The following is a 26,484-nucleotide window of genomic DNA, read 5'->3' as shown; positions in this document are numbered from 1 at the left end:
AACACTCCATGTTCCCTCTTACTCTAGCTGGAGAAAGATTTTAAAAGCAACCTCCATTTGACAGTCTTGTAGATGGTATCAAAGATGGTCATTTGCAGTCCTTTTTGGGAAAGGAGAGAAAAAATTAGTTGAGATGGGCTGGAGGTGTTGTTAAAGTCTGATTCTGTTTCCTAGAAGACAAAACAAGACACACACAAATGGGGAAAGAATGCTTGTTTTGTTCTTCAGATGCTGTGAATGCTGTGGGCAGAGAAAAAGGGAGGGATCCTTGGGGTCTCTGCCCCTCCTTTTTATAGTCCTCTCCCTCCCTTGAGAAGTATCTGCAGCCTGGGAACATGGTGAAAGCCAGACTTTGTGGATGGGAACTCCATGCTGTTTCTTTGCTAAGATGTAGATTTTTTTGCTCGTGTCTCTTTTCCTGCCAATGAATAGCTACTTAGCAAGTGATAGCCCATTTGACCTTGTTTACACCTGGCTGAGGTATCAGCTTGTCCTTTGTCTCTGAGGAACTGCTTTGGCCGCTCCTCAGACTTGGAACATGTTTTAGTAACACCATACAGTGGAATGTTATAACTTTATATACAATGTTGCCACACATTTTACTAGGACAATGATCAGCACATTATGAGTTTTCAAATGATACCTCACAAGGCGCTGTAACTGCCAACGCTGCTACTTTGCCAGCGTAGATGTGCCCTAAGAGGTGGTAGGGGAAAACAGTCTTCCACTAAAACAAAAAAAAACGCTAGTGGGAAAACTGGAATTTACTGATGGAAAATTTTCAGAGGGGGATTTTTCCCCATGAAAAGTTTTGAAGACCAAATCCAAATTCACCAGCCAACTCTTGTAGTAAGGTTTGTGTATCAACTCAGGCAAATGATGTAGGTGCTTCTCAATCCTGGCTCTAGCACCTAGAGAGTCATATATAACACTCCACCAACTGCCTCCAACTGCCACACTACTCCAAGGTCTCCAGATACTACCTTTTCCTTCCTGACCCACTCCTCAGGCATTGCCCTTCCAATTGCTATGGCAACTTCCCTTCCTGGTGAGCTATAACCCAAACTGGGACTGCTCAGCAAATTCATTACAGTTTAATTATTTTTCTTTTATTTGAAGATAAGGTCAGCCATTTTTGAGTGATGTATATGAAAGATATTTATTCAATACTGTCTGGTTGAAATGTTGCACACACTACTCAAAAATATGGCTAAAGCTAGAAACCTTCTAGTATATCTTGTTTTACACTCCTCACGGAGGAAGCAAACACATCCCAAGTGTGAGGAAAACATGTTTAGCATTTTTTAAGTTATGAATACATAGAACAGAACATTCTTGGGTGGGTGAAACTCAACTGCCCTGTGCAGAGGGCCAGCTGCACATCAACGCATCAGTTAAACATTTCAGACCCTGGGAGACCCCTGAACTGCATTAGCTTTGAGGCACTCTTAACTGCTTAAAACTGCCCATGTTCACAAAATGAATGCAAGTTTTTCGCACTTACTCCTGGTGTTTTCTTTCCTGCATGTTTTATTTCTCAGGCTTCATGTAGTATTGAGAGTTTTTGCATTCAGTAAGTCAATTTTTATATTTTTAACAATTATTTTGTAGTTTCCACAGCTTTTTTTTATTTTTAAAGTGTGATGGTTGGGGAATCTGTCTATGTGCAACTTATGAAATCCGATAGGGTTGTACATAGAGTTCATACAATCAAACACTGTGTATTAACTCAGACATTTGCTCACAAAGGCCATGTCATGTATATTACACCCTGTCTAGAAGCAGCTACAGGACAATCAGAGAAGCAGTTAACATGTCTTTGCCCTGCAAGACAATGAATCTGCTAAAGAGACTGGCCAAGCTGAAGGAAACTGGTTAACCCAGGTTGTCTGCAGGGAGGGGATGTGTTTAGAGTAATGGAATTCCCCAGCAGAAAAGGAGAACAAAGAGTTGGTAGAAGCTTCTGATAAATGACACACACTTTCTTAAATAAGAATCTTTTTACCACTGGACCTGAACAAGTTACGGTGAACTTGTTGCAGGGGCAGAATGAATGAACCTAAAGGCTGAGCAGGAGAAGATTTTGGAGACCCTGAAAGTACTGACCAAAAACTCAATGTGCTCTCAGAGAGGTAAGGAGACTAGATGGAAGGGGTTTTGTGCTGGTTGTGGTGGTTTTGTATGGATCTCTGACTCTCTAGGGTTCTCTCTATGAATGAAGTGTGGGTACATTTAGGAAGTTACTTTGCAAAGTCTCAGAGTTCCTTGCTGTATCTGCCACATGACCAATAGTTAAACTGCAAACTGGAGTACCCATGAGGGAAGAGCACTGGGAAAGGGAATTGGTATGTCCAGAGCATATAAACAGAATTTAAATAAAAACCCAAGATATTCTTTCTAGAAAGGTACAACGTAACACTACATTTCTTAAAATCCAAAACCTTAACACACAAGAACCAAAAAAGGGAGAGACAAAGCAGGCTGCTCCCTAAGGTAGAGACATACAATTCACCTCACCTTATTCTAGGCTGGCTTTTTTCAGACTGACTGCTCAAGGCCCAGATTGCATGTTTCCCTACAGAGCCCCGTAGCCTGCAAGCAGGACCAGGAAACCCCTTCCCTTTAAAGTAATAGCTTGCAATTGTAATAGTTTTCAATACACCAGTGTGCTTAAGCTACGGGAGAGAGTTGAGGCAGACAAGGAGGTTCCACTACTAGTCTTGGGCCTAGGGCAGCTGGACCATGAGGCCCCACTTCTGACAAAGGGTATCAGACAAGAGAGTGAGCCTGAGCAGACAGAGACACTGCCTGGACACTGCTCAGACTCAATCGGCTAAGAAGCACACAGGATCCAGTGTTGGATCCAAATATAGCAACCTTGTGAATGTCCAGCAAGGGGAGCTTGACCTGGTCGATGACAACCAGCTTTCAAGAGGGAAGGAAGATATGACAGGAACCCTAACGTGTGAGGAACATTTAATGGGAATAGAAAAGCACATTGCTATTTGTCAGAAAGACTGTTTTAAACCCATTCCTAATGTGTGTGGCTGGGGGAGGAGAAGTTTAGATAAAACTTGTATTGTGCTGGGCACTTTTAGTTAGTTTTTAAAGACATATTGGTGTCTGTTGTAATAGAGAAAGTTTTCAATACACTTTCCTGGTGCATGACAGATATTTCTGGAAAATCTTCCACTCCACAGACAGTCATCCTCACCTCTCTGACTCCTCGTCCTGGTTCTCTTTAGGGTCTGATCCTGTGCCCATTACAATCAATGTCAAATCTCCCATTGACTTCATTTTACAAGATCAAAGGGTTATTACCTACTGTACTGCTACACCAAGTAGTTCAGAAGTATCTGAAATTAAATTTTTGCTATAATGTTTGCATTTAATGATTCCCTGCAGCTATTTTCCACTTAAGCCTTACAGGAATCTTTAAGGGCTACTTATTTAGAGAAAGTAATACAAAAAAGACTTACTCCTTTTCAGAATAGCTAGAAATGCACACGTAAGTGGGTTACAGAAAGCAAGTGATGTTTTACCTTCATTTTGATTTCAGTATTAGCAATGGTAGGAGATATGCTATCTGGTCACCTTAAGATAACAAGTGTGAAAAACTGGGACAGAGGGTGTGGGGGGGTAATATGCACTTGCGTAAGAAAAAGCCCCAAATATCTGGACTCTCCCTATAAAATCGGGACATCTGATCACCCTATGTTATTTAGTAGCATGAAAATTCAAAACCCCCTGCCAGAATGTTAAATCTAACAGAGAGAAAGACTGATCGTGGTAGGGTGACCAGACGTCCTGATTTTATAGGGATAGTCCCAATATTTGGGGCTTTTTTTTTTTTTACATGGGCTCTTATTACCCCCCACCCCCATTCCGATTTTTCACACTTGCTGTCTGGTCACTCTAGATAGTGGTAGCCAAAGCTGATACAATACTTAGAGAAGATGAATTATTTGGATTTTTTCCCCCTTAGTAATATTCATCTTCAGTATAAGTTACTCAAACCTGCCATTTTCTGAAACTTACCAAGAATAAGTATAATAAATGGGTTAAATGTGGAAATTCCATTCCATGGCAAATTCTGACATTTTCAGTTATGTTTTATTCTGAACCAAAAGAAAATTTCAAAAATTCCCATAGAATGAAAGATTCTGAAAAATTTTGATTCATGATTCCAGAAATGTTTCATGCTGATAAGGCAAAAAAACCACCGTTTCAATAATATCAAAACAATATAAAATACATTGAATATAATAAAGCATGCTAGAATATATGTATACATATATTATGTTAAAATATTAATTTTAATATGTCAAAATGAAAGTAGTCAAAACAAAACATCATAGTTTATCAAAAATCAGCACATGCCCCCGAACACTTAGATTTAGACTAAACTATTTTCTGACAGCAAATTGTTTCATCAGAAATTTTTTATTAGCTTTAGAAGCTACATAGAAGAACATAAGAACAGCCACATGGGGTCAGGCTAATGGTCCATCTGTCCAGTATCCTGTCTTCCAACAATGCCAATACCAGGTGCTTCAAAGGGAATAAACAGAATAGGCAATCATCAAATGATTCACTCCTGTCCTCCACTCCCAACTTCTGGCAGCCAGAGGCTAGGGACAGCCAGAGCAGGGGGCTGCATCCCTGACCATGTTGGTTAATAGCCATTGCAGGACCTATCATCCATAAGCTTTTTGAACCTCATTATTGTTTTGGCCTTCACAACATCCTCTGGCAATGAGTTCCACAGGTTGACTGTGCATTGTGTGAATAGTACTTCCTTTTGTTTGTTTTAAACCTCCTGCCTATGAATTTCATCTGGTGACCCTTTGTTGTGTTATGGGAGGGGGTAAATAACATTTCCTTATTCACTTTCTCCACACCATTAACAATTTTATAGACCTCAGTCATATCCTCCCTAGTCATCTCTTTTCCAAGCTGAAAAGTCCCAGTCTTTTTAATCTCTCCTCATATGGAAGACGTTCCATACCCCTAATCATCTTTGTTGACCTTCTCTGTTCTTAGATAGGAAAACATGAGAAGCTGGCAGATTTACAAATATCAAGAGAATCACTGGGATGAACCAAACAGAGTAAAAAGAAAACTGACCCCAATCTTTGCTTCCCTTTCCCCTATTCCTCAATGTCTTTTCCTCTTCCTCCAGGATGAAATGTGACTCAGTTCGAAGTTCAGAGAAATTCCCCTCCCCTCTATTCAAGAATTGTCAATTATTGTCACCCCCCCTCTGCATCTGGCACCAAGTGCCACAGAGAGGCCCAGCAGGAGGAGGATGAATACACATTCCATGTCTATGGAAAAAAGGACGTCATCCACTAGAGTAGAAAGGACTGTCTCTGTACCATGCTGTGGCCTAAAACCTGATAGAGGGATCCAAGATGAGGATGAGTGACAATAGAGGCTGTTTTCTCTAGCTTCTCAGTTAGTGTCTAATCTCCTGTTACTCAACAAGCTAAAACCAAATTTAAAAGAAGACAAACAGTGAAAAGAGAAATAAAACAGGGGAAGGCAGCATCAGGGAAAGGAAGCAGTGAGTGGAAATATGAAAGAAAACAACTTTAAAGTTTGAATGATGTCTTTGATCCTGCAAATCACTGTACAGTGAGCAGCACTGAGTCCAAGACTCTTTCACTCTAACTCAGGTGTAAGCAAAGGTTATGACCGGACTCAAGTAAGATGTAGACTGGGCATGTCTGGAGACATGGGTTTAACTATAATCATCGGGCTAATCAAGGGCTATCTGTGTGCCCTTCTTTGGATTCAAGCCCCCAGTGCAGCAAGAGTAACTTGGTATCTACGAATTCTTTAATGCAGGACTGGCATTTTCTACCATGCTTATTATTTTCTACCTTGCAGTTATACAGTTTACTCCACTCTGCAGGCTTAAGCCCTGTGCAGAAGGGAGTATTAAAGATTTATCTCCCTGATTTTTAATCATTTCTATGTTAGTGTGATGCTCATGATTATTTCCTTTCCGTTAAATGAAACTATTCATTTTAGGCAGATTCGGCCACCAAACAATATTTTGCAATAATAACAATGCAAAAGACTAACCGACTCCCTGCACTGATTAGGAACCCATCTGGTTAAACAGGTTCAAATGAGTGTTGTTGTCACTCTGAAATATGTGAGGGTTACAGGTTTTAAATCTTTTGCTGTGCTGCAACAAATCACAACAGCTACAGAGATGCGCTTTGGCTGGGGCACAGAACTAATGCAGCTTGCTCTCATTTTTCCATTCCTGTTGCCCCCAGATGCTAACATTTTCAAAAGTGCCTCAGGGGCTTGGGATACTAAGTTCCATTTTCAAAAGTGAGTTAAGCAAGCAGGGACAACATTTTTAAAGTATTTAGGCACCGAGAGATGCAGATAGGCACTCTGGAAAGTCACATGTCAGGCAGGTCTACACTTAAAATGCTGCAGCTGCGCCGCTGTAACGCTTCAATGAAGACAGGGGAGCTTCTCCCATCAGCATGGTTAATCCACTGCCATGAGAGGCAGTCAGCTGTGTTGACATAGTGCCGTTGACACCAGGCGTTAGCTCAGTATAACTGCATTACTCAGGACTCCTTAGAGACGTCATTTTACCAATGTAAATTTAGACCTGGTCTAAGAGCCTAACTCTCTTTGGGAGCTAGGCACCCAGGCACTTTTGAAAATTCCACTGGACATCTAAATACCTTTAAAAATGTAGCCTTTAAGAGCCTAAGGCCAGGTCTACACTACAGACCTATTTCACTATAAACTATATCACTCTCCCATTGGTGTAGATGCGTCTTCACTTAAGCACTACAGCAGCACATGTAGACAAGCCCTCAGTCCCACTGACTTTAGATTTAGGCTTCTAAGTCCAACTTTCAAATGTTTCTCAGGCTTCTAGGTCACAGATGCTTTTGAAATTTTTATCCTCAGTCTTTATCTTTGCCTTCAGATATCCCTTCAGCTGATCGACTATCCACATCAAGGAGGCAGCCTGGGTCATGTGTTTAGGTTGCCATCCTGCTTCACAGCACTGCCCAGATCTCTTCCTTTCCAGCTTGGCAACACCTACCAACATAAGGTCTGGCAGCTGCTAATTCCTTAACTTAGTCCTATTGTCCTGATAGAGAGAGAGAATTTGTTTTCTCCCTCTTCATATATAATATAACATGCACCAACAAAATAAATTGAAGATAAATAATGTACACTAACTAAAGCACTTCTCACATTCAGAATTTTTAAATCGCCTCAATACATCATTGACTTATAGCCTCCAAGATGTCTTGCCATTTTAGCAAACCCCTGCAAAGCACTGGTTGTTTAGTACTACTTATTAGTATTCATTTATGCATTCTAAATCCAGAACTGGACTAGGTCATAATAAACTGATAATATCAGAATAGTTAAACTAAATGTTTGTAGAAAAGTCCTTTGATTATCAGTGTATTGATGGAATTTTAAGCTCCAGTTGAAATAATTAATTTCTGGTCCACTATATACAAAACTGAATGGAGCCAGAAATTGGAAATACAGGGGGAAATATTTTGATTAAAATCTGAATATGCCTATTGACAAATTCTAATTACAGTGGCATCACTTGCATTACTACAGCTAAAAAATCTATCTGCATTTGTCATATAAATAGACTGTAGTTGATCATGCATTTATAAATTCTCAGTAACCATCTGCATTGAATGAGAACTTGACATTTTGTCTTAGTCTGTTTATGTATTTGACAGTTTAGAAAATTTTACATTGAACAAATTTATCCCCATCTTTTTAAAAAGTAAAATGTTGTAGGTTGCTACTGTAGGATCTTTTTGCATAAAAAAACCCTTTTGCATTAGCCATTTACCTTGTCACAGCTGTGCTCCAGTCTGTTTTATCTTGGGTGTGCATGTTTTTCTTGCATCTTTAGCCTGTTTATGTACTCTTCATTGTGAAAAATAAAAACTGGGACTAAAAGAGCAGAGATGTCTCAGGTAGCTGTCACCTCCTTGCTCTTCCACCCACACTCAAAATCTTGTCGTGTTATGAATTTGTATTTTCTACCGTTAGAGTCCACAACTGAGATTGAGGCCCTGTTATGCCAAGTATTGTAAGAAAGACAAGGTGAGAGTCTGGTAATATATTTTATTGGAACAACTTTGTTGGGTACGTCCACATGGTATTTGGAGCAAGCGGCAACAAGCCTCCCAGCCTGGGTCAACGCACTCAGGCGAGTGGGTCCTACTCTAAAAATAACTGCTATTGTAGACAGCACTTTGAAGTTGGGCATCAGAGCCTGAGTTGCAGCCTGAGGCACACCTGCCAACCCCTCTCCCTTGGCTTCAGACCCTGTCAACCTAGGCTGGAATGCTTGCTCCCACACGCTCCAAAATGCTGTGTAGAGCCTAAGATCAGTTGTAAATGTAGGGTGTCTGCACAGAATCCAAAGGGCAAAGAAAATCTGAGTTCTCTCCCGTACCGTACGAACACAGTGAATACAACCAACGCCTGATTCTACATTTTACTACACATTTGTCTACTGTAACAAACCAATTAAAATTATTTTCCATTACTAGAGTTTAGCACCACAGGTGCACAGATTAAATGCTGTCACAACAAAGGGGAAACCTGGAGAGGCACTTTAAACAGGAGAACATAGGGGATCATATAGCATAAAACCACTTGAGGCCACGTCAGAAATGTAGATGCCAAACACACACATTTACTAAGGGAAAGCAATCTGAACTAATGTTTTGGGATTTTTTTCCTCCTGTTTGATAGAAGTCTTTACATATTTCTCCCACTCAGCTAGACCCTCCTGATGCAGACTGTCATTTTACTGGGAGAATAAAACCAACCAGCACATTAATACTAATGAGGAGAGAGATGGCTGTTCTGCCTGTAACCATAGCTATTAAATGATCTGAGTACCAACCACACTTTGGAGACATCACATTAAGATAGACATACAATTTCCCTCCTTCTCTGACAGGGCTCTTGCTGGCAAGCACTGACTCAGTGAGGGAGCAGACTAGAATTGTTTACATGATCTGATCATGAGTGGTAAGTCAAAGAAACTCCTTTTAGTCGGTGAAAATATTGTTCAAACAGGGCAGCTAGAGCAATAGGCTACAGATCCAGCAGAAAGCCTTTTAAACTAAAAATAGGAGTAAAGGCTTTGCCTGGGGCGTGTTCTAAACAAACACTAGATTTAAAAAAAAATGATACGTATATATATGTATTTTATTTTGTTTTACCTCTGAAAAGATAATAAAAATTTCAACTTCTCTCTACTAAGGCATCTGCAAAATGTTATATAGCAGAGGTTTGCTTTATAAATTGTTTACACCCACAAATTGTAGATGCTATTGAAGTAGTTTAGACCTCTAATAACATACCCAGTACAGGCATACAATCAGGACAGAGAGATGACATTGACTGTAATTATAAATAAACGTATCCACAATTGTTTGCAGGTAGATTTGGAAGTTCAGGTTTTTTAAAAATAAACTGGCCCTGAGGGATACATTTTCAAAAACAGGCTTTTACTTTTGTCCATCTAGCCATAAAATGTGCATGTGCAAGTCCAAAACTTACACAGAAATACATTGGGAAGGTGGGCATCCCACTCCATGATTTGCCTAGCAGTGCAGGGAAATGCAATTGCACACATAAGTGGTTTAATTGTAGAATCAGAGAATCAGAATATTAGGGTTGGAAGAGACCTCAGGAGGTCATCTAGTCCAACTCCCTGCTCAAGGCAGGACCAACATCAACTAACTCATCCCAGCCAAGGCTTTGTCAAGCCTGACCTTAAAAACCTCTAAGGATGGAGATTCCACCATCTCCATAGGTAACCCATTCCAGTGCTTCACCACCTTCCTAGTGAAATAGTGTTTCCTCATAGCCAACCTAGACCTCCCCCAGTGCAACTTGAGACCATTGTTTCTTGTTCTGTCATCTGCCACCATTGAGAACAGCTGAGCTCCATCCTCTTTGGAACCCCCCTTCAGTTAGTTGAAGGCTGCTATCAAATCCCCCCTCACTCTTCTCTTCTGCAGACTAAACAAGCCCAGTTCCCTCAGCCTCTCCTCGTAAGTCATCTGCCCCAGCCCCCTAAGCATTTTCGTTGCCCTCTGCTGGACCCTCTCCAATTTGTCCACATCCCTTCTGTAGTGGGGGGACCAAAACTAGATGAAATACTCCAGGTGTGGCCTCACCAGTGCCGAATAGAGGGGAATAATCACTTCCCTCAATCTGCTGGCAATGCTCCTACTAATGCAGCCCAATATGCCGTTAGCCTTCTTGGCAACGAGGGCACACTGCTGCCTCATATCCAGCTTCTCATCCACTGTGATCCCCAGGTCCTTTTCTGCAGAACTGCTACTTAGCTAGTCAGTCCCCAGCCTGTAGCAGTGCATGGGATTCTTTTTTCCTAAGTGCAGGACTCTGCACTTGTCCTTGTTGAACCTCAGATTTTTATTGGCTCAATCCTCCAGTTTGTCTAGGTCACTTTGGACCCTATCCCTACTCTCCAGGGTATCTACCTCTCCCCCCAGCTTAGTGTCATCTGCAAACATGCTGAGGGTGCAATTAATCCCGTTATCCAGATCATGAATAAAGATGTTGAACAAAACCGGCCCTAGGACTGACCCCTGAGGCACTCTGCTTGATACCGGCTGCCAACTAGACATTAAGCCGTTGGTCACTACCTGTTGAGGCCGACAATCTAGCCAGCTTTCTATCCACCTTATAGTCCATTCATCCAATCCATACTTTAACCAAATTACTTTTTAATTACTGAAGTTTTGGCATGTTGGAAATAAAAAAAAAAGTCTCTCTCAAACACTGACATTTTGCTAAGTCATCAGAGTTAGGGGAAGTCATCAGAGTTAGCACTGAAGGGGAAATATGGGGTGGTCACACACTGCTCCTCCTTTTAATTCCCAACTGCAAGTCCCAAAACCAAGATCTGAACCAGCCTGCAACATTCAAACCAAGATATACACATGTGGCACACAAGACTGGAACCTGATGCTAGTTCCTCACCCTTAGGGAGCAAGAGCTGAGGCTCCAGCTAGCATGCTCAGCCTCCGGGGAAGCAGAAACCCCTCACTTTGCTCACAGAACCTTTTCATGCCACTCTAGCACCCTGCCATGACACTGCCTAGCTGGAGGAAAAGTCACTTGAGGATATATCCAGTTGTCACTGGGCTCACTCACCACTCTGGCGCCTCCTTGTGGCCAATACAGGAATTAGTTCCAGTAGCCAGTGTGCCCTAGTTTGGTGGTGCTCTACCAGTCACCTCTTCTGCTCCAGGACCCACATCGCTCCAAGACTGTGGTGTCCTCTTTAGTGACACAGCTCTCCAGCCATGCCACACTCTGTGCTGCCCCCTTCCAGGGGACATCTCTGCATTCCCTGTCCAGCCACTTCAGACTGCAGTCTACTGTCTAGCCACTTGCCCAATGGTGAGTGGGGGGGGACCTGGGTCCACCGACTAGCCTGGGTCCCAGCCCAGGGACCCTGTAGATGGCCACTGCTTGCGTGCCTCCTCCGACTCCACAGTAGATTTCCCTGGGCCACTTTGCCACAGCCTCAGCACCCTCTTTGCTTTGTTTTTGGGCCTCAGCCTACAGATTCCTGTAGCCTGCCTTATCTCCCCAGGTCTCTGCCTGCAGCACTGCTCTGTCCAGGGTGCTAGCTGCCTTCAGCCTGTAAGGCAGCCAGTCTTCCTCCCTCCTCAAGCTCCAGGGCATGACTGAAGCTACTCTGCACTGCAGCTCTTCTTATAGGAGCTTGCCGGGCCCTGATTGGCTGCTCTTCTCATCCCTTCTCTGATTGGCTGCTTCCTGCACAGCCTTCCTAGGGCTCTATTAATCCCTTAGAGTCCAGTCCTGTTGGGTTCCGGGAAATGGGTGGGTGCCCCATCACAGCAATAAAGGGAAAAAAGGGAGGTTCCTGAAGGTTCCATTTGTAGTTTATTTTTAAAAAAGATCTACCCTGTGTTAAACTATACAATTGCACCATTCTATAATTATTTATGGCCAATTTCTGAACTCAGTTACCCCAGTTAAGTGTCCACTGATAATGGCCAGCAGAGGTATTCTCTATTCATTTATATCTGCCTGTGTGTGTAAATTAACTGGCTCTAAACCATCCAATCTTGTGCCTAGTTGGCCTATGTAAACATGTTCTTATTACTTGCACCCCCACACTCATTGTCCCTCCCCCAATTCTTGTCAATTGTTTTCCACGTCCAGTATGGAATGTTGTATTAAGGTCAGGGCCGCCCAGAGGGTTCACGGGGCCTGGGGTCTTCGGCGGTGGGGGGCCCCCGCCGCCGAATTGCTGCCAAAGTCCTGGCACTTCGGCGGCGGGTCCCGGGGCAGAAGGACCCTCCGCCGTGGGTCTTCATGGCACTTCGGCGGCAGGTCCCGGAGCAGAAGGACCCCTCGCTGCCGAATTGCCACTGAAGACCGAGAGCAGAAGCAGCTCCGGGGCCCCCAGAGTGAGTGAAGGACTCTGCTCCAGGGGCCCCGAAAAACTCTCATGGGGGCCCCTGTGGGGCCCGGGGCCTTGGGCAAATTGCCCCACTTGCCGCGCCCCCACCCCCCCCCGGGGCAGCCCTGATTAAGGTTGAAAGTTCTTCAGAACGGAAAAACTGTCTTTCATGGTGTGCTTGCACAGTTCCCACAACAGGACCCCAATACCATGACATTACCACTATGACATCAAAGGAACTCCCCTGGCTTCTGTCAAAGGTGGTATTGCCAAAAATTTGGTCCTAAGCTTCTGCACCTGTGAGCCACTCTCTTAGCTGAATGTACTTTGAAAAATATATTAAAATAAATGGAAAGTCTGTAATAGAGACCATATGAAGCATTTATTTGGCCCATAGGAATCAGATTGCAATGATTCATTAAAATAAAGTCTCCTTGCCTCTTCCACTGAGCACTCAGAGAAGTCTCTAGAAGAGGCTAAAGAAATTTCTGCTGCAGTCTTCCTCTTGTTCATGGAATCAAAGAAATGTATTATAATAGATGGGGAAATAAAAGATGATAGCAGAGAAACACGAATTGATTCTTCCTGAAAGAGGCTAAAGGGACAGATACATCCTCTAGTCCATTCCTGCCAATATAAGTATTCTCCCTAAGATATGTTCTTGTTTAGTTTGTTTAGTCTAAATTTAAATATTCACAGCAAAGGAGCCACTTGCCAAGGGAGATGATTCAAGTCTAATGGATCTCATTACTAGAAAACATTTGATTTCTAACCTAAATTTCCCTTTGCTGTCTCTCTCCCATTACTGTTCGCTCACCTCAAAGAATTTTGCACTCTTTAGTGTATGAAACGGTTAGTACATCTCCTTTAGTCCTCATTTATCCTAGCAATAATACATCTTTAGTCCTTTTAATCTATCCTCAACTCAGTTAATTCAGACGCTTCATTTTTATTGGGGAGGTTTCTGAACCCCTCCTATTTCTCTACATCTGTCTGGTAATGAGATGCACAGAACTGAATGCAGTATTTTAGGTGCCACCAGAATCAAACAGAAAGAGGACTAATTTAATCTTGGCTGGATTGCTCCTGTGTACCTGCAAAAGCAGTTTTATTGGCTGAGGTACTTACCACAAGGTGAGGGCAGATGGCAATACTGGTGTTCCATTCTCTCCCCAGGGAGGGCAGCTTTATTTTAGTCAATGCTGTGTAGAAGAATGCTTCTGTCCTTGCCACAGCTGACCTGGCCTGCCCCTTCCCAGGCTGGCACTTTCTACTTCCTGGACTGTGCCTCTAGCTGCCCTAGGTTGGTGTTCCCATGAGGCCTCTTCCACTTGGTTCCCCAAGAACTCAGTTTGAGTCCAGTCTCATCACTCAGATTCCTTTATCTGGCAAACAGCAAAGCTATACTAGTTGATCAGGCTCAAGCACGGGGGGTGGGTATAGAACATACCACACATCCACAGTTACATAGCAAACCTCTTCCTTTATGCACATTATATTGCATTTACTATAGATTGCATCACACATTTTGGGATTGGCTTGGTTACATTATAGGAACTAATCCCTGTACAGCATGCTCAGTCCACGCACTGTCCATGTATGATTTACACTTTACTTCATCTTTACATTCCCAACTTACCTTCTCCATTGTTATCTTGTCCACTGTAGTTGGTTCTCTGGGTGTTCCCCTTTTCTTAGCTAGTACAGACATTTGTTTCCAGACTGCTGATCCATTTGCCTCCCTAAGCCTGTCTCCCAAGAAATGAAGCCTCAACCATGTCCAATTACTCATGTCAAGCCAGGCCTACATCCTGGATGACAGGGATTGCACCATTGTGCCCTTGCTCTTGACAGCATTACCACCAGTAGGACTGCCAGTGATGCAATCCAGGGAGTGAACTGGGTCCAGAAACTATAGTTTCATAGCTTCATAGTGTGATGCCTCCATTGATGCAGCAAAAATTGCACTGCCTCCCAGGGGAGCCAATTAGGGAGGATATGGAGGGGGGGGGCTCCCCTCCCCCGCCCCCGCCCAAGTTTCATACAGGAGGTGTGCTCCCAGGTGGAGCTTTTAACTGCACAGAATTAGGGTGTGTCTACACTGGCAGAGTTACAGCACCGGGAGTAAATAGCGCCACTCAGAGACCACTGAAGGGAAACCACTGCTGTGTGTTCACACTGTCAGCTGCCTGAGCAATAGCGTGTTCACACTTGCGGCACCTGCAGCGGTATTCGGAGCATTGCACTCTGGGGAGCTATCCCACAGAGCATTTCTTCCTCTTCTGCCACTAAGAGTTGTGGGAAGACTGAGGGGGGCAGCGGGGCATCTTGGGTCCTTTCCCAATGCCCCATGATGCATTGCTTCACATCCCAGCAATCCCAGTGCTGCCATCCACATTTGGCGCCATCTTTCAACTGTTCGTGTACTGCGTACCCTGCCTCTTCGGGCTGCAGGAATGGATCCCGAACGGTTGACCAGTATGCTGCTCGCTCTGACCAACACGTCATGAGTGGCAGTGGAGTTATTCCTTAGACTGCAAAGGCAAGAGGAGTGTGACATTGATCTCACCACGCGCACTAGTTACGACATGAGATTGCTTGTGGCATTCATGGAAGTGCTGACAACAGTGGAACACCACTTTTGGGCTCAGGAAACAAGCACTGAGTGGTGGGATCACATCATCATGCACGTCTGGGATGAGGAGCAGTGGCTGCAGAACTTTCGCATGAGGAAAGCCACATTCACGGGACTGTGTAATGAGCTCACCCCTGCCCTGCGGCGCAAGGACATGAGAATGAGAGCTGCCCAGTCACTGGAGAAGCACGTGGCGATGGCACTGTGGAAGCTGGCTACTCCAGACTACTACTGATCGGCCACTAACCAGTTCGGAGTGGGAAAGTCGACCATTGGACTCATGTTGATGGAAGTGTGCAAGGCAATTAATCGCACCCTGCCCCGAAAGACTGTGACCCTGGGCAACATGCGTGACATTGTGGATAGCTTTGCACAAATGAGCTTCCCTAACTGCAGAGGAGAGATAAATGGAATGCATATTCCAGGGCTGCCCGGGGGGGGGGGGCAAGAGGGGCAATTTGCCCCAGGCCCCGAGCCCCACAGGGGCCCCCACCAGAGTTTTTCGGGGCCCCCGGAGCGGGGTCCCTCACTCCCTCCGGGGGGCCCGGCAAACTCTTGCGCGGCCGGGCGCAGGAGCTGCTTCTGCTCCCGGTCTTCGCCGGCGGGGGGTCCTTCCGCTCCGGGGCGGAAGGACCCCCCGCTTGCAAATTACCGCCGAAGACGGAGCGGGACCCGCCGCCAAAGCGCAGCCCGGTCTTTGGCGGTAATTCGGCGGTGGGGGGCCCTTCCGTTTCGGGACCCGCCGCCAAAGTGCCCCAAAGACCCGTGGCGGGGGCCCCTCTCCGCCGAATTACCGCCGAAGACCGGGCTGCGCTTCGGCGGCGGGTCCCGCTTCGGCGGTAATTCGGCGGCAGGGGGGGGCCCCCGCCGCGGGTCTTCGGGGGCACTTCGGCGGCGGGTCCCGGAACGGAAGGGCCCCCCGCCGCCGAAGACCCCGGGCCCCCGGAATCCTCTGGGCGGCCCTGGCATATTCCAATTCTGGCACCAGACCACCTTGCCACCAAGTACATTAATTGCAAGGGGTATTTCTCAATGGTTCTCCAGGCACTTGTTATCCCATGTTCACCGTGATGTTAATATCTATGAGTGGAGGCACTGATGGCAACAGAAGTTTTACTTGATTAAGAACTAGAAGATTTGACCCTCCAACTTTCTTTCAAGAGAATAGCTGCCCAGAGCTCCTGTGACTGTTTATTTTCCTTTCCTGCCTGCAATGGCCCTGATATACCTCAGAAGTCTAATTTTTTTTCTCAACTTTAAAACATGGAATTTTCTTGGTGTTTGATTTAAAATAGTCTCCTCTGAAAACTGCAACTCAGTCACTGTCATGTTGTGTTTAAGACCCTTCTGGAAAGTAACTAGCCTTTAAACAGAAGTGAAAGCAGTGCTGCCAACTCTCATGATTTTGCCATGAGTCTCATGATAGTTATTGTTTTCCTTAAAGCACCAGCTCCTGGAGTCAGGTGGATATGTGATGATTTCATTACTCACTCGTAAAGAAAAATGAAGTTTCTAGCCCTTGTGGTTGTGGAGAAAGCTTCAAAATGTTATTCCAGTGCATCCTAAAGGCTCAAAAAGCAGAATGTAAATAAAAAGAATACCAAATCTATTATTTTAATCGCATGATTTTAAAGCCAGTTTCATGATTTTTGGTGAGCCTGATTCATAATTTTTGAACATTTTGGGTTGGCAATTCTATGAAATTGACTTGAAAGTATCAGTTTCACTTCCATTTAAAGTCAGTTTCTAGTCTATTACTTGTAGTGGGGTAACACCCCTAGAGTCACAGATAGTTTCAGTATAAACTCATGGGGGTTTGGCCTAGTAGGATGTTTCCAAAAGTTAAATGATCTATTCCAAGCTTGATGAACTGCAAAAAAGTGATAAAAAGTAATATAGATTTTTCTACAACGGTTTCAATTGTTGTATTCAAGAGATAGTAACAAAGTAAGAATATACATTAAAATTAGATGTCAGAACATGCTAGTATTAGAGCTGAGTGGGTCTAATATTTATTTTATTTTATTTCTTTATATAGGAATTAGAAATTATTATCTGACAGGAGCACTGTTTCTAAGTTATCTGCAATAAAAAAAAAAGTTTTCAGGTGCCTCTGGAAGCATGGTTAAAGTGTGCCCCCCCACCAAAATCTGAATGGTACCCTTGCTGCCTCCTCCCATTTTTACCCCACTGCAAGCTCATGGTGAGATATAATTTGCTGTCCACTGTCAAATCTGTTTGGTGTTACTGCTTTCTTAGCATTTCTCCAGAAATTACCTATTTATATTTTGAAGCACTTTTCCGGAGATACACTGGTAGAAGCGAGAGGAGAATTAGGTCTCTTGTTGCCAAGTTATAAAATCATTATTCCTCAGCTAGTGTAAATTGGAGGATCTTCTTTAATTTCAACAGAGCTCCATCAATTTACACTAGCTGAGGATTGCAGCCATACTTTAGTAATTATGACCACCTGTCGGACTTCACCTTTGGACCTACACCTCACTGGCTCACTAGCTGCCAAGAAATGCCTGACCTAGGGCTCTCTTTATTGCAGTTATAAACTGTGAACATAGAAGCATATGAAAGAAACTCTCATGTTGCCATGGATTTAGTACCCTGTTTAGAGTATCAGTCTATTCCTTACAGGAAGACCAGTATAGTAACAACTGAGTTTATAATATATTAAATGTCATTTTTAAGTAAACTACAGTGCTCTGCTTGTATTTTGTGAATATGAAGTGCCCTGCATACAGTATTTTCGTTCCATTAATTTGCAGCCAACATTTTTAGTAAACAGTTTTTTGCTAAAATTCTAACATCAGTATAGATGTGGTGAAAATAATTCATTGTAACCACCTTTACGTATATTGCTACATCCTAGTCTGAGAGATTCAGGACTAAATTGGTGAGCCTGTTAATCCGATCTAGAGGAAAAATGGTTACCCACCTTTTCATAACTGTTGTTCTTTGAGATGCATTACTCATGTCTATTCCAGTCTAGGTGTGCATGCGCCCATGTGTGCAGTCAGAGATTTTTGCCATAGCAATTTTTGTAGGGCTGGCTGTGGCGCCCCCTTGAGTGCTGTGCCCATGCGCTGGTATATCAGGTGCTGCTGGCCCTACGTCCTCATAGAATATCAGGGTTGGAAGGGACCTCAGGAGGTCATTTAGTCCAACTCCCTGCTCAAAGCAGGGCCAATCCCCAGACAGATTTTTGCCCTAGATCCCTAAATGGCCCCCTCAAGGATTGAATTTACAAAGCTGGGTTTAGCAGGCCAATAGTAAAACCACTGAGCTATCCCTCCCTCTTAGTTCCTTCTTGCTGACAGACAGAGGTACAGGAGGGCGGATAATGGAATGGACATGATAAATACATCTCGAAGAACAACAGTTAAAATGGTTACCCACCATTTCATAACACCTAGATGCTCATGTCAATTCCACTCTAGGTGACTCACAAGCAATATCAACAGAGGTGGGCTTGGAGTTCACAGTCCTCCACCTTGCAGCACAGCTCTGCCAAGCCAGTGTTGTCTCGAGCGTAGGTAATAAAAAAGGTAATAATTGGTGATATAGCAATCTCCTAGAACTGGAAGGGACCTTGAAAGGTCATTGAGTCCAGCCCACTGCCTTCACTAGCAGGACCAATTTTTGCCCCAGATCCCTAGAGTGACCTCCTCAAGGATTGAACTCACAACCCTGGGTTTAGCAAGCCAATGCTCAAACCACTAAGCTATCCCTCCCCCCATTGCTGGATCAGCGCGTAATGCAACACAAATGTGTGAACAGACAACCAGGTAGCAGCCCAACAGATGCGATGATGCTTGTGCCCTAGTTGAGTGTGCCATCGTGATCGCGTTTGCCAGTTCATAACAGTAGCAGATGCAGGCCATGATCCAGGACAAAATCCTCTGAGCAGACACTGGGTGACCTTTCATCCTTTCTGCCACTGCAACGAACAACTGCATTGCCTTACAGAACGGCTTCATCCTATCTATGTAGAATGCCAGTGCCCTCCTGACATCCAGGGTGTGAAGCATGTGTTCCTCGTCCTACGCATGGGGCTTTGGACAGAAGACTGGTAAATATATGTCCTGGCCAGTAGGAAACTGAGAAATGACCTTGGGCAGATATGCCGGGTGCAGGCGCAGCTGGAGCTTGTCCTTGTAGAAGACCATATAGGGTGGCTCCAAGGTGAATGCCCTTATCTCAGACACCCTGTGGGCTGACATTATGGTGACCAGGAACGAAACCTTCCAGGAGAGAAGCAGAAGGGAGCAGGAAGTCAGAGGCTCAAAGGGAGACCCCATGAGCCTTGACAGTACAAGATTCAGGTCCCGGGGGGGACCGGGTCCCAGACATGCCGATAGAGAGGCTCTGGAGCCTTCAAAAACCATGCTGTCATAGGATGGGTGAAGAGAGACCTGCCTTGGAACAGAGGCTGCAACGCCAAATGGCAGCCGGGTGGTCCTTGATCAAAGAGAGGGACAGCCCTTGGAGTTTGAGGTGCAGCAGATAATCCAATCTGTCCTGCAGTGAGGCTTGTTTGGCCCAGAGATGCTGCTCTGAGGCCCACTACGCAAACCTCTTCCAGTTAGCCAGGTAAATTGCCCTGGTGGAGGGTCTCCTGCTACCCAGCAAGACCTGTTGAACACAGGTCAAGCACACCCACTTGTCCATGTTTAGCCACACAGTAGCCAGGCCGTCAAGTGAAGCACTGCCAGATTCAGGTGCAGCAGATTGTCATGGCTCTGGGACAGCAAATCTGGCCAAAGAGGCACTGGAAGAGGGGCGGCTGCCAAAAGGCTCGGCAACTTGCCAAACCAGTGCTGACGGGGACATGAGGGGGCTAGCAGGATAACCGGCACTCTGTCCTGCTTGACTTTCATGAGGACTCTGTCAAATAACAGCACTGGCAGGAAGGCATACGTCAGTGCTCCTGACCATGGAATGAAAAAGGCATCCGAAAGGGAACCTCTGTCCAGACAGTGAATGGAACAAAACACATGGCACTTTCTTTTCTGCCTGGACATGAACAGGTCCCCACCTGGGGAGTCCCCCACCTCTGGAAGAGTACATTGACCACCTCCAGATGGAGCGACCATTCATGGCGAGACGAGAAGGTCCTGCTAAGGTGATCTGCCAAGATGTTCTTAGTGCTGGGTAGGTGGGTGGCAATCGGATAAATGCCATGCCGCACACAAAGGGACAAGGACCTGTCACTGCTTTGTCTGTTGATATAATACATTGCGGCGGTGTTGTCCATCAAGACCTGCACCACCTTGCCTTGAAGGTGGGGCAAGAAATCCCGGCAGGCCAGGCGAACCGCCCTGAGCTCCCTGTCATTGAAATGGAGGGCAAGACTGTCCCGCAGCCAGAGGCCCTGGGTGCTCAGCTCGCCCAGGTGGGCTCCCCAGCCCAGATCCAAAACATTGGAGACCAGGGTCAGCAACGTGGATGGGATTACAAAGGGAACTCTCTGCAGCACCGACCAACCACAAATGCAGAGACGATAGGACATGAGTCGGCACTCTGACCACCCGGTCCACCCTGTGTCTGTTGGGGATATAGAGCAAGGCCAGCCACGCTTGCAGAGGCTGTACATGGAGCCGAGCATGGGTGACCATGTACATGCACACAGCCATGTGGCCCATCAGACATAGGCAGGTGTGGGCCGTAGTGAGCGGGTGGTTCTTTAAATGGGAGATCAAGTCCGACATGGCCTGAAAATGTACTTCCAGAAGAAAGGCCCTGGCTTGCGTGACATCAAGGACCACGCCGATGAATTCTATGCACTTGATTGGCATTAATGTGGACTTTATGTTGATTAACATGCCCAGATTGTGGAACGCACCAGATAGAGGCACCTGTGCACCTGTTCTCAAAACCTGCCCATGCGCTATGCATTTGGTGAACATCCTTGGGGCTGAAGACAGGCCAAAGGGCAGTGCTGTGAATTGAAAATGGTGCCCACCCACTGTGAAACAGAGGAAATGCCTGTGACCCGGGAATATGGAAATGTGGAAATAAGCATCACATAAGTCGAGAGTTGCATACCAGTCTCTCAGATCCAGGGAGGGGATGATGGAGGCCAGGGAAACCATGGAAAACTGACTTCTTGAGAGACATTTTTTTTCTTTTAAAACTACTGTTAAGACATTGGTATTTATGGTATGGAATTAAACAGTATTAGCCACAATCAAAGAGATGTAAATTGTTTGCTGGTTGATAACTAGGAGAACAAACCGTTCCCATCAAATGGGAGGTCTTGGATGGAGGTCTGCATCTCTTGGGAGAGTTGGGTGGTTTGAAGCCAGGAGCTATGCCTCATTACCACCGCAGACACTACCACCCTGGCTGCCAAGTCCGCCGCATTCCATGTCATTTGCAGGGAGCATCAGGCTGCCGTGATGCCTTCCTGCACAAGAGTATCAAACTCCTGGGCCAAATCCTGTGGGAAGGTCTCCTTAAACTTACAGAGGGAGTTCCATAAATTAAAGTTGTAACGGCCCAAGAGGGCCTGATGATTAGCCTCCCAAAACTGCAAACTGGTGGTGGAATAAATCTTCCTCCCAAGCAAGTCCAGTCATTTGGCCTCTATTTTTGGTGGTTGAGCTGGAATGTCCCTGTTTCTCTTTCTCATTGGCCGCCAAGTCCATGAGGAAGCTCAGGGGAGGGTGGGTATACAAGTATTCAAAATCTTTGGCTGGAGGAAGGGGTTTGCCAGATGGACTTGGCAATTTTGAGGACCCCATCATGCACCAGTAGTGCGACATGGGTCAGGGTAGAGACTGAAAGGATGTTGAATATTGTGTACATCAGCTCAGCCATCTCCTCCACTTCGAGGCCCAAGTTCTTGGCCACCCAGTGAAGCAGAGCTTGGTGGTCCTTAAAGTCATCTGGCAGACCTGCTCTGAAGGGGTCTGTGGCCTCGTTCAGGGACAAAAACCAGGCCTCTACCGCAGGTGGAGGGCCCTTGTCCTCTTTCTCCACAGGAGAGGGCAGGTAAGGAGTGGGCACAACTTACTCAGCCTCGGCCTCCAGGCATTCCTCCCATACTGAGCCCAGTGCCGTCAGTGCCTGCAGCTGTCACTCCAAGGCAGTGGCTGATGAGTGGAGCGATGGGGGCATAGCCATGACTGGAACTCCCCATGTGTTCTAACAAGACTATTGCATAAGCCACTGACCCAGCTGCCACTGTGCTTACACTGTCTCTGTGGTCTTGATCGCCCCCAGTCATGCCATTGGGGTCTAGGCGAGGGACTAAACCATCCTTCAGTACCGGAGGAACCGCCTTCTGGAGACCATAGAGGGGCCATTGATTTCTGGGTCTGCTTTGAGACCACAGATAATGGTGACCAGTGCCCAATACGAGGGTACTGATACCAGTGGCATGGAGACTGGTGTCAGTGCCGGATGGACCGGAGGCAGGACGGAAAACGCTCCCATGACATGGGTGACCTGGATCAGTGTCAAGATGGTGACCAACGGGAAGGCGATTGGTACCAGTAGTAAGGGGACCTGCACCTCCCTCTCAGTGATCCATGTTGAGATGATGGGGACCACGATCACGGTGCTGGTGACTGATGGCAAGCACCAGATGATCTCGGTGGTTGCTCTGGTGACCAGCGATGTGGAGGTGGAGAGTGCATCATTGTCTCAGGGGATTGGCAGCGCTCCAATGTGCCCTGAGCAGCTTTATCGGCTGGCTTGCCCTCTTGGGGAGCCTTCGCCAAAACCTGCAACCCCTGCTGCATCAGCGGCATGGGCTGAGCCCTGGATGCCAGAGGAGCACGCGAAGGCATTGGTGCCAGCAGGGGAGTTGGTCCGATACCACTCACAGGAGTCAGATCTTTCACAGGGCTAACAGCCCCAACAGGAGAAGGCTGACTATGTGGCTCCGGGGTAGATAGATGCGCTGAGGCGGGTCTTTTGGCTGCTGCCACCTGGCTCTTCTTTCGCGGCGCCAGGGAGCCGTGTTTCTTGGCCTTCTTTTTTGGTACCAGCAATGGTGCCGAGTGGAGCTCAGTGCCAGGGTGCACTTCGCACTGATGCTGAGGTACTCGGCGAATCCTGCCGAGACAGCTCGGAGGCCAGACGGAGGGTGGACTCCATCAGGAGAGCCCAAAGTCACATGTCCCTTTCCTTCTGCATGTGGGGCCAAAAGTTTTTGCAGATACGGCACTTGTCTTTTATGTGTGCCACCCCCAAGCACTTGAGACAGCTGCCATGGAGATCAAGAACAGTCATAGGCCTGTTAAAGTCTGTCCAGGGCTTGAACCCCCAAGACCAGGGCATGCCCTGCCTGGGGCGAAGTTCCTGCTGGGACTCTAACTATTAACAACTAAACACTTAACAGGTACTTAACACTAACTATTGAAGAATCAACTATATACAAGGCCTTAAGGCACAAAATCCAAAGATGAAAAACCACTAGCCCTTGCCAAGCAAGGAAAGGCGCTCTGACTAATCACCATGAGCAGTAAGAAGGAACTGAGAGGGTGTAGGGCCGGCAGCACCAGATATACCAGCACATGGCATGGCACTCAAGGGGGCGACACATCCGGCCCTATGGATACCACTACGGCAAAAATCTCCGACGACCACACATGTGGGCACATGCGCACCTAGAATGGAATCAACATGAGCAAGTACTCAAAGGAGAATGTTTTGAGAATGCTTCTTTTTAAAAAAATGGTAATCTATACTAGAGAACTTGTCCACACTATTACTTAGACCTGTTCATTCTTGGATTGTGCTATTGCAGAGGTGGGCAAACTATAGCGTGAGGGCCACATCTGGCCGGCAGGACCGCCCTGCCCAGCCCTTGAGCTCCCAGCTGGGGAAGCTATCCCCAGGCCTCTCCCCTGCTGTCCCCCCTCCCTTGCAGCCATGCCACTGCACGGGCAGTGCAGCTTGTGCTGGCCCACCTCCCAGGCTTTCCAATAAGCCTATCCTGCCGCTATGAGTGGCATGGTAAGGGGCAGGGAGTGGGGGAGGGGGCGTTGGGTAAGGGGCAGGAGGTCCCGGGTCAAGGGACAGGGAGCGGTTGGATGGGGTGGAGGTTTGGGATGGGGCAGTCAGGAGACAGTGAGCAGGAGGGGTTGATGGGGGTGGAGTCCCGGGGTCCTGGGAAGGGATGGTCAGGGGACAAGGCGCTGGGGGGGTTCGATACGGGGTGGGGTTCCAAGAGGAGGTGGTCAGGGGAGGGGAGCAGGGGGCGGGGGGGGGTCGGGGGGGGGAGGCAGGGAGGGGATGGGGAGGGGGGGGGCAGGGGGGGGGGGGAGGCACAGGCTTCCTACCCAACCCCTCCCCTACCCAACCCCACCCCCAATGGCCCAATGTGGGGGCCCCTGGAGTCCCGGGTCCTGGGAGGGATGGATGGGGGGGACAAGGCAGGGGGGTAGATAGGGGGGGGGGTTCAAGAGGGAGGTGTCAGGGGACAAGGGCAGGGGGGGGGGGGGTCGGGGGGAGGGAGGGAGGGAGGGAGTCAGGGGAGGGGGGGGGGGGGGGCCAGGCTGTTTGAGGAGGCACAGACAGACCCACCCCCCCCCCATACAGTTCCCCCCCCCCCAATGTGCCCTTGGGCAAAAACCAACCCCCTGTGCTATTGCATGGTTTGAAAGCTGCAAGTAGTACCTGAAGAATGTGTAATGTGTATAAATGTAAATATTATCCTTGAAAAAAAATGTGTAGATTTTGAAAATCTGTCTCAATGCTGCTATATAAAAGAATGCATGTTAGAGGGCTTTCCCTTCAGCCTCTCCTCTGGTTCTTGACACGCAGACAGAAAGCAGAAGACCAGAAGTCCGAAGTGCAGGCACTGCGATGTTTATTGGGGTTAGTTTCCAGCAAGCATGTATACCATAACTCTGACGCCGCAGAGGCTCGTTCCCCAGTGGTCTGTTCCCAGCTCTGACACCGCAGAGCCTTGCCCTGTGTCTCCGTTCCCCATTCCCTCTCCATTCCCATTTCCTCCTTCTTAGAAGGCCCCAAATATACCTGCAATGCACACCCTTGGTCCCACCAATTTATGGTCATGTTCCATTTTGGAGGCTTGTGAGTCTAGGGTGTTCATCCCATCTCTTTTGCATCCCATGGGAGGGGTGAGGAGTGAGGTTGTACCACGGTCAGAGGCAGACATTTCTCAGGTCTTCTAGTGTTTTACTTCCTCCCAATCCCCGCTTGCCCCACCCGACTGGTTGCTTGACCTTGCCTTGAGATAGGAGTTGAGGCCACTCTTCAAGTGTGTGCTCATATATTATACTCCCACCATGCCCAGTAACACTTTAACTGCGCTTATCTGTTGCCATTATACTAACAAACCCATCTATCTTAGGCAAAAGCAACATACACTGTATCTTTTGTCCTTTGTTCACACATATTAATTAGAATGTATGTGTATCAAAAAATCAAAGAGGCAAACAAAACCCAAAATACTATCTCAGGCAAAAATATAGGCCTGGATCCTACATTGGTACTAGCACTCCTAACAATGTATTCCATGATTAATAATTGAAACAGATTCATGAGAGAAAAGGAAGTAGATTAAAAGGATATAAAAATGCATTGTGTGGGGGGATTCTTCCTGTCTTTTGTTAATTGGGAAGTGTTTGTTCTCACAACGGCTTCCTCCCAGGTAGCTGTCACAGACTTTAATGGGAGTTCCATGCATGGAGGGCTGGAAAGAACACACTTCACATGGGTATTTTAACTCATACTCCCTATACTGCTTATTCTTGAACCCTAAACTTTTCTTTTTGTATTAATCTCCATCTCTCCTTTTGCTTCCTCCCTTTACCTTCACAGTCATTGAAAAAAATTAGTTTTTTTAACAGCAGCTATTTAAGGTCCAGCCCTGCAAAATGGAACCTGCACTTATGGCCCCTAAACCTATGTGCACTTCCACTGGCTATTACGGGGCTCAGCACATCCATGCAGATCCCCTTTTCACTCTGTGATAAGTATTCACATTTTATTTAGGTTTTCTTAAAAATTCAGATTTGTCAAATTTTAACATCTACCTTTATAATAAACAGCAATGATTGTCATTGCCCCATAGCATAAAAATTTGCATGCAGGTTCTCAAAATGAGGGTTAAGCTGTCTTTAATGGCTACTTTCATACATCAGTGTCACAGCTAGAGAAGTTGAACTCAATCTTTTAAACGTCAAATAATAAATCAGCCAGGAAAAGGAATATTAGAAATAAGAGATTTTTCATGATGTGGCAAATACGACTTGTCCTAGCTTCTGAGTGTTTGACTTTGCAACTGTAATAGTGTTCTTTTAGCCTAGCTATTTGTGTCTCTCCCCCTAGGTTTTTGAGGAAGCAAATTGAA

At 46.2% G+C, this 26,484-nt stretch overlaps 1 protein-coding gene across 11 annotated transcripts in view; it reads left to right on the top strand.

The window, feature by feature from the left end:
* Positions 1–942: 942 nt before the first annotated feature.
* Positions 943–26,484, top strand: part of HTR1E (5-hydroxytryptamine receptor 1E) — a 90,417-nt gene continuing 64,875 nt past the window's right edge. For 4 of the 11 annotated variants that reach the window (XR_005596452.1, XR_005596451.1, XM_039531455.1 and 1 more), the window contains exons 1-3: positions 943–1,048; positions 2,043–2,132; positions 8,996–9,066. The gene's annotated coding sequence lies outside the window, so the exon portion shown is untranslated. Of the gene's footprint in view, positions 1,049–1,377; positions 1,574–2,042; positions 2,133–6,967; positions 7,186–8,995; positions 9,067–26,484 lie in introns of those variants that run through there. The other 7 variants (XM_039531458.1, XM_039531457.1, XR_005596454.1 and 4 more) reach the window with 5 other exon arrangements.

Source organism: Mauremys reevesii, linkage group 3, assembly GCF_016161935.1.
Source record: "Mauremys reevesii isolate NIE-2019 linkage group 3, ASM1616193v1, whole genome shotgun sequence".
NCBI lineage: Eukaryota > Metazoa > Chordata > Testudines > Geoemydidae > Mauremys > Mauremys reevesii.
Note: the sequence above shows the minus strand (reverse complement) of the source record. Positions and strands in the feature narration are given on the sequence as shown.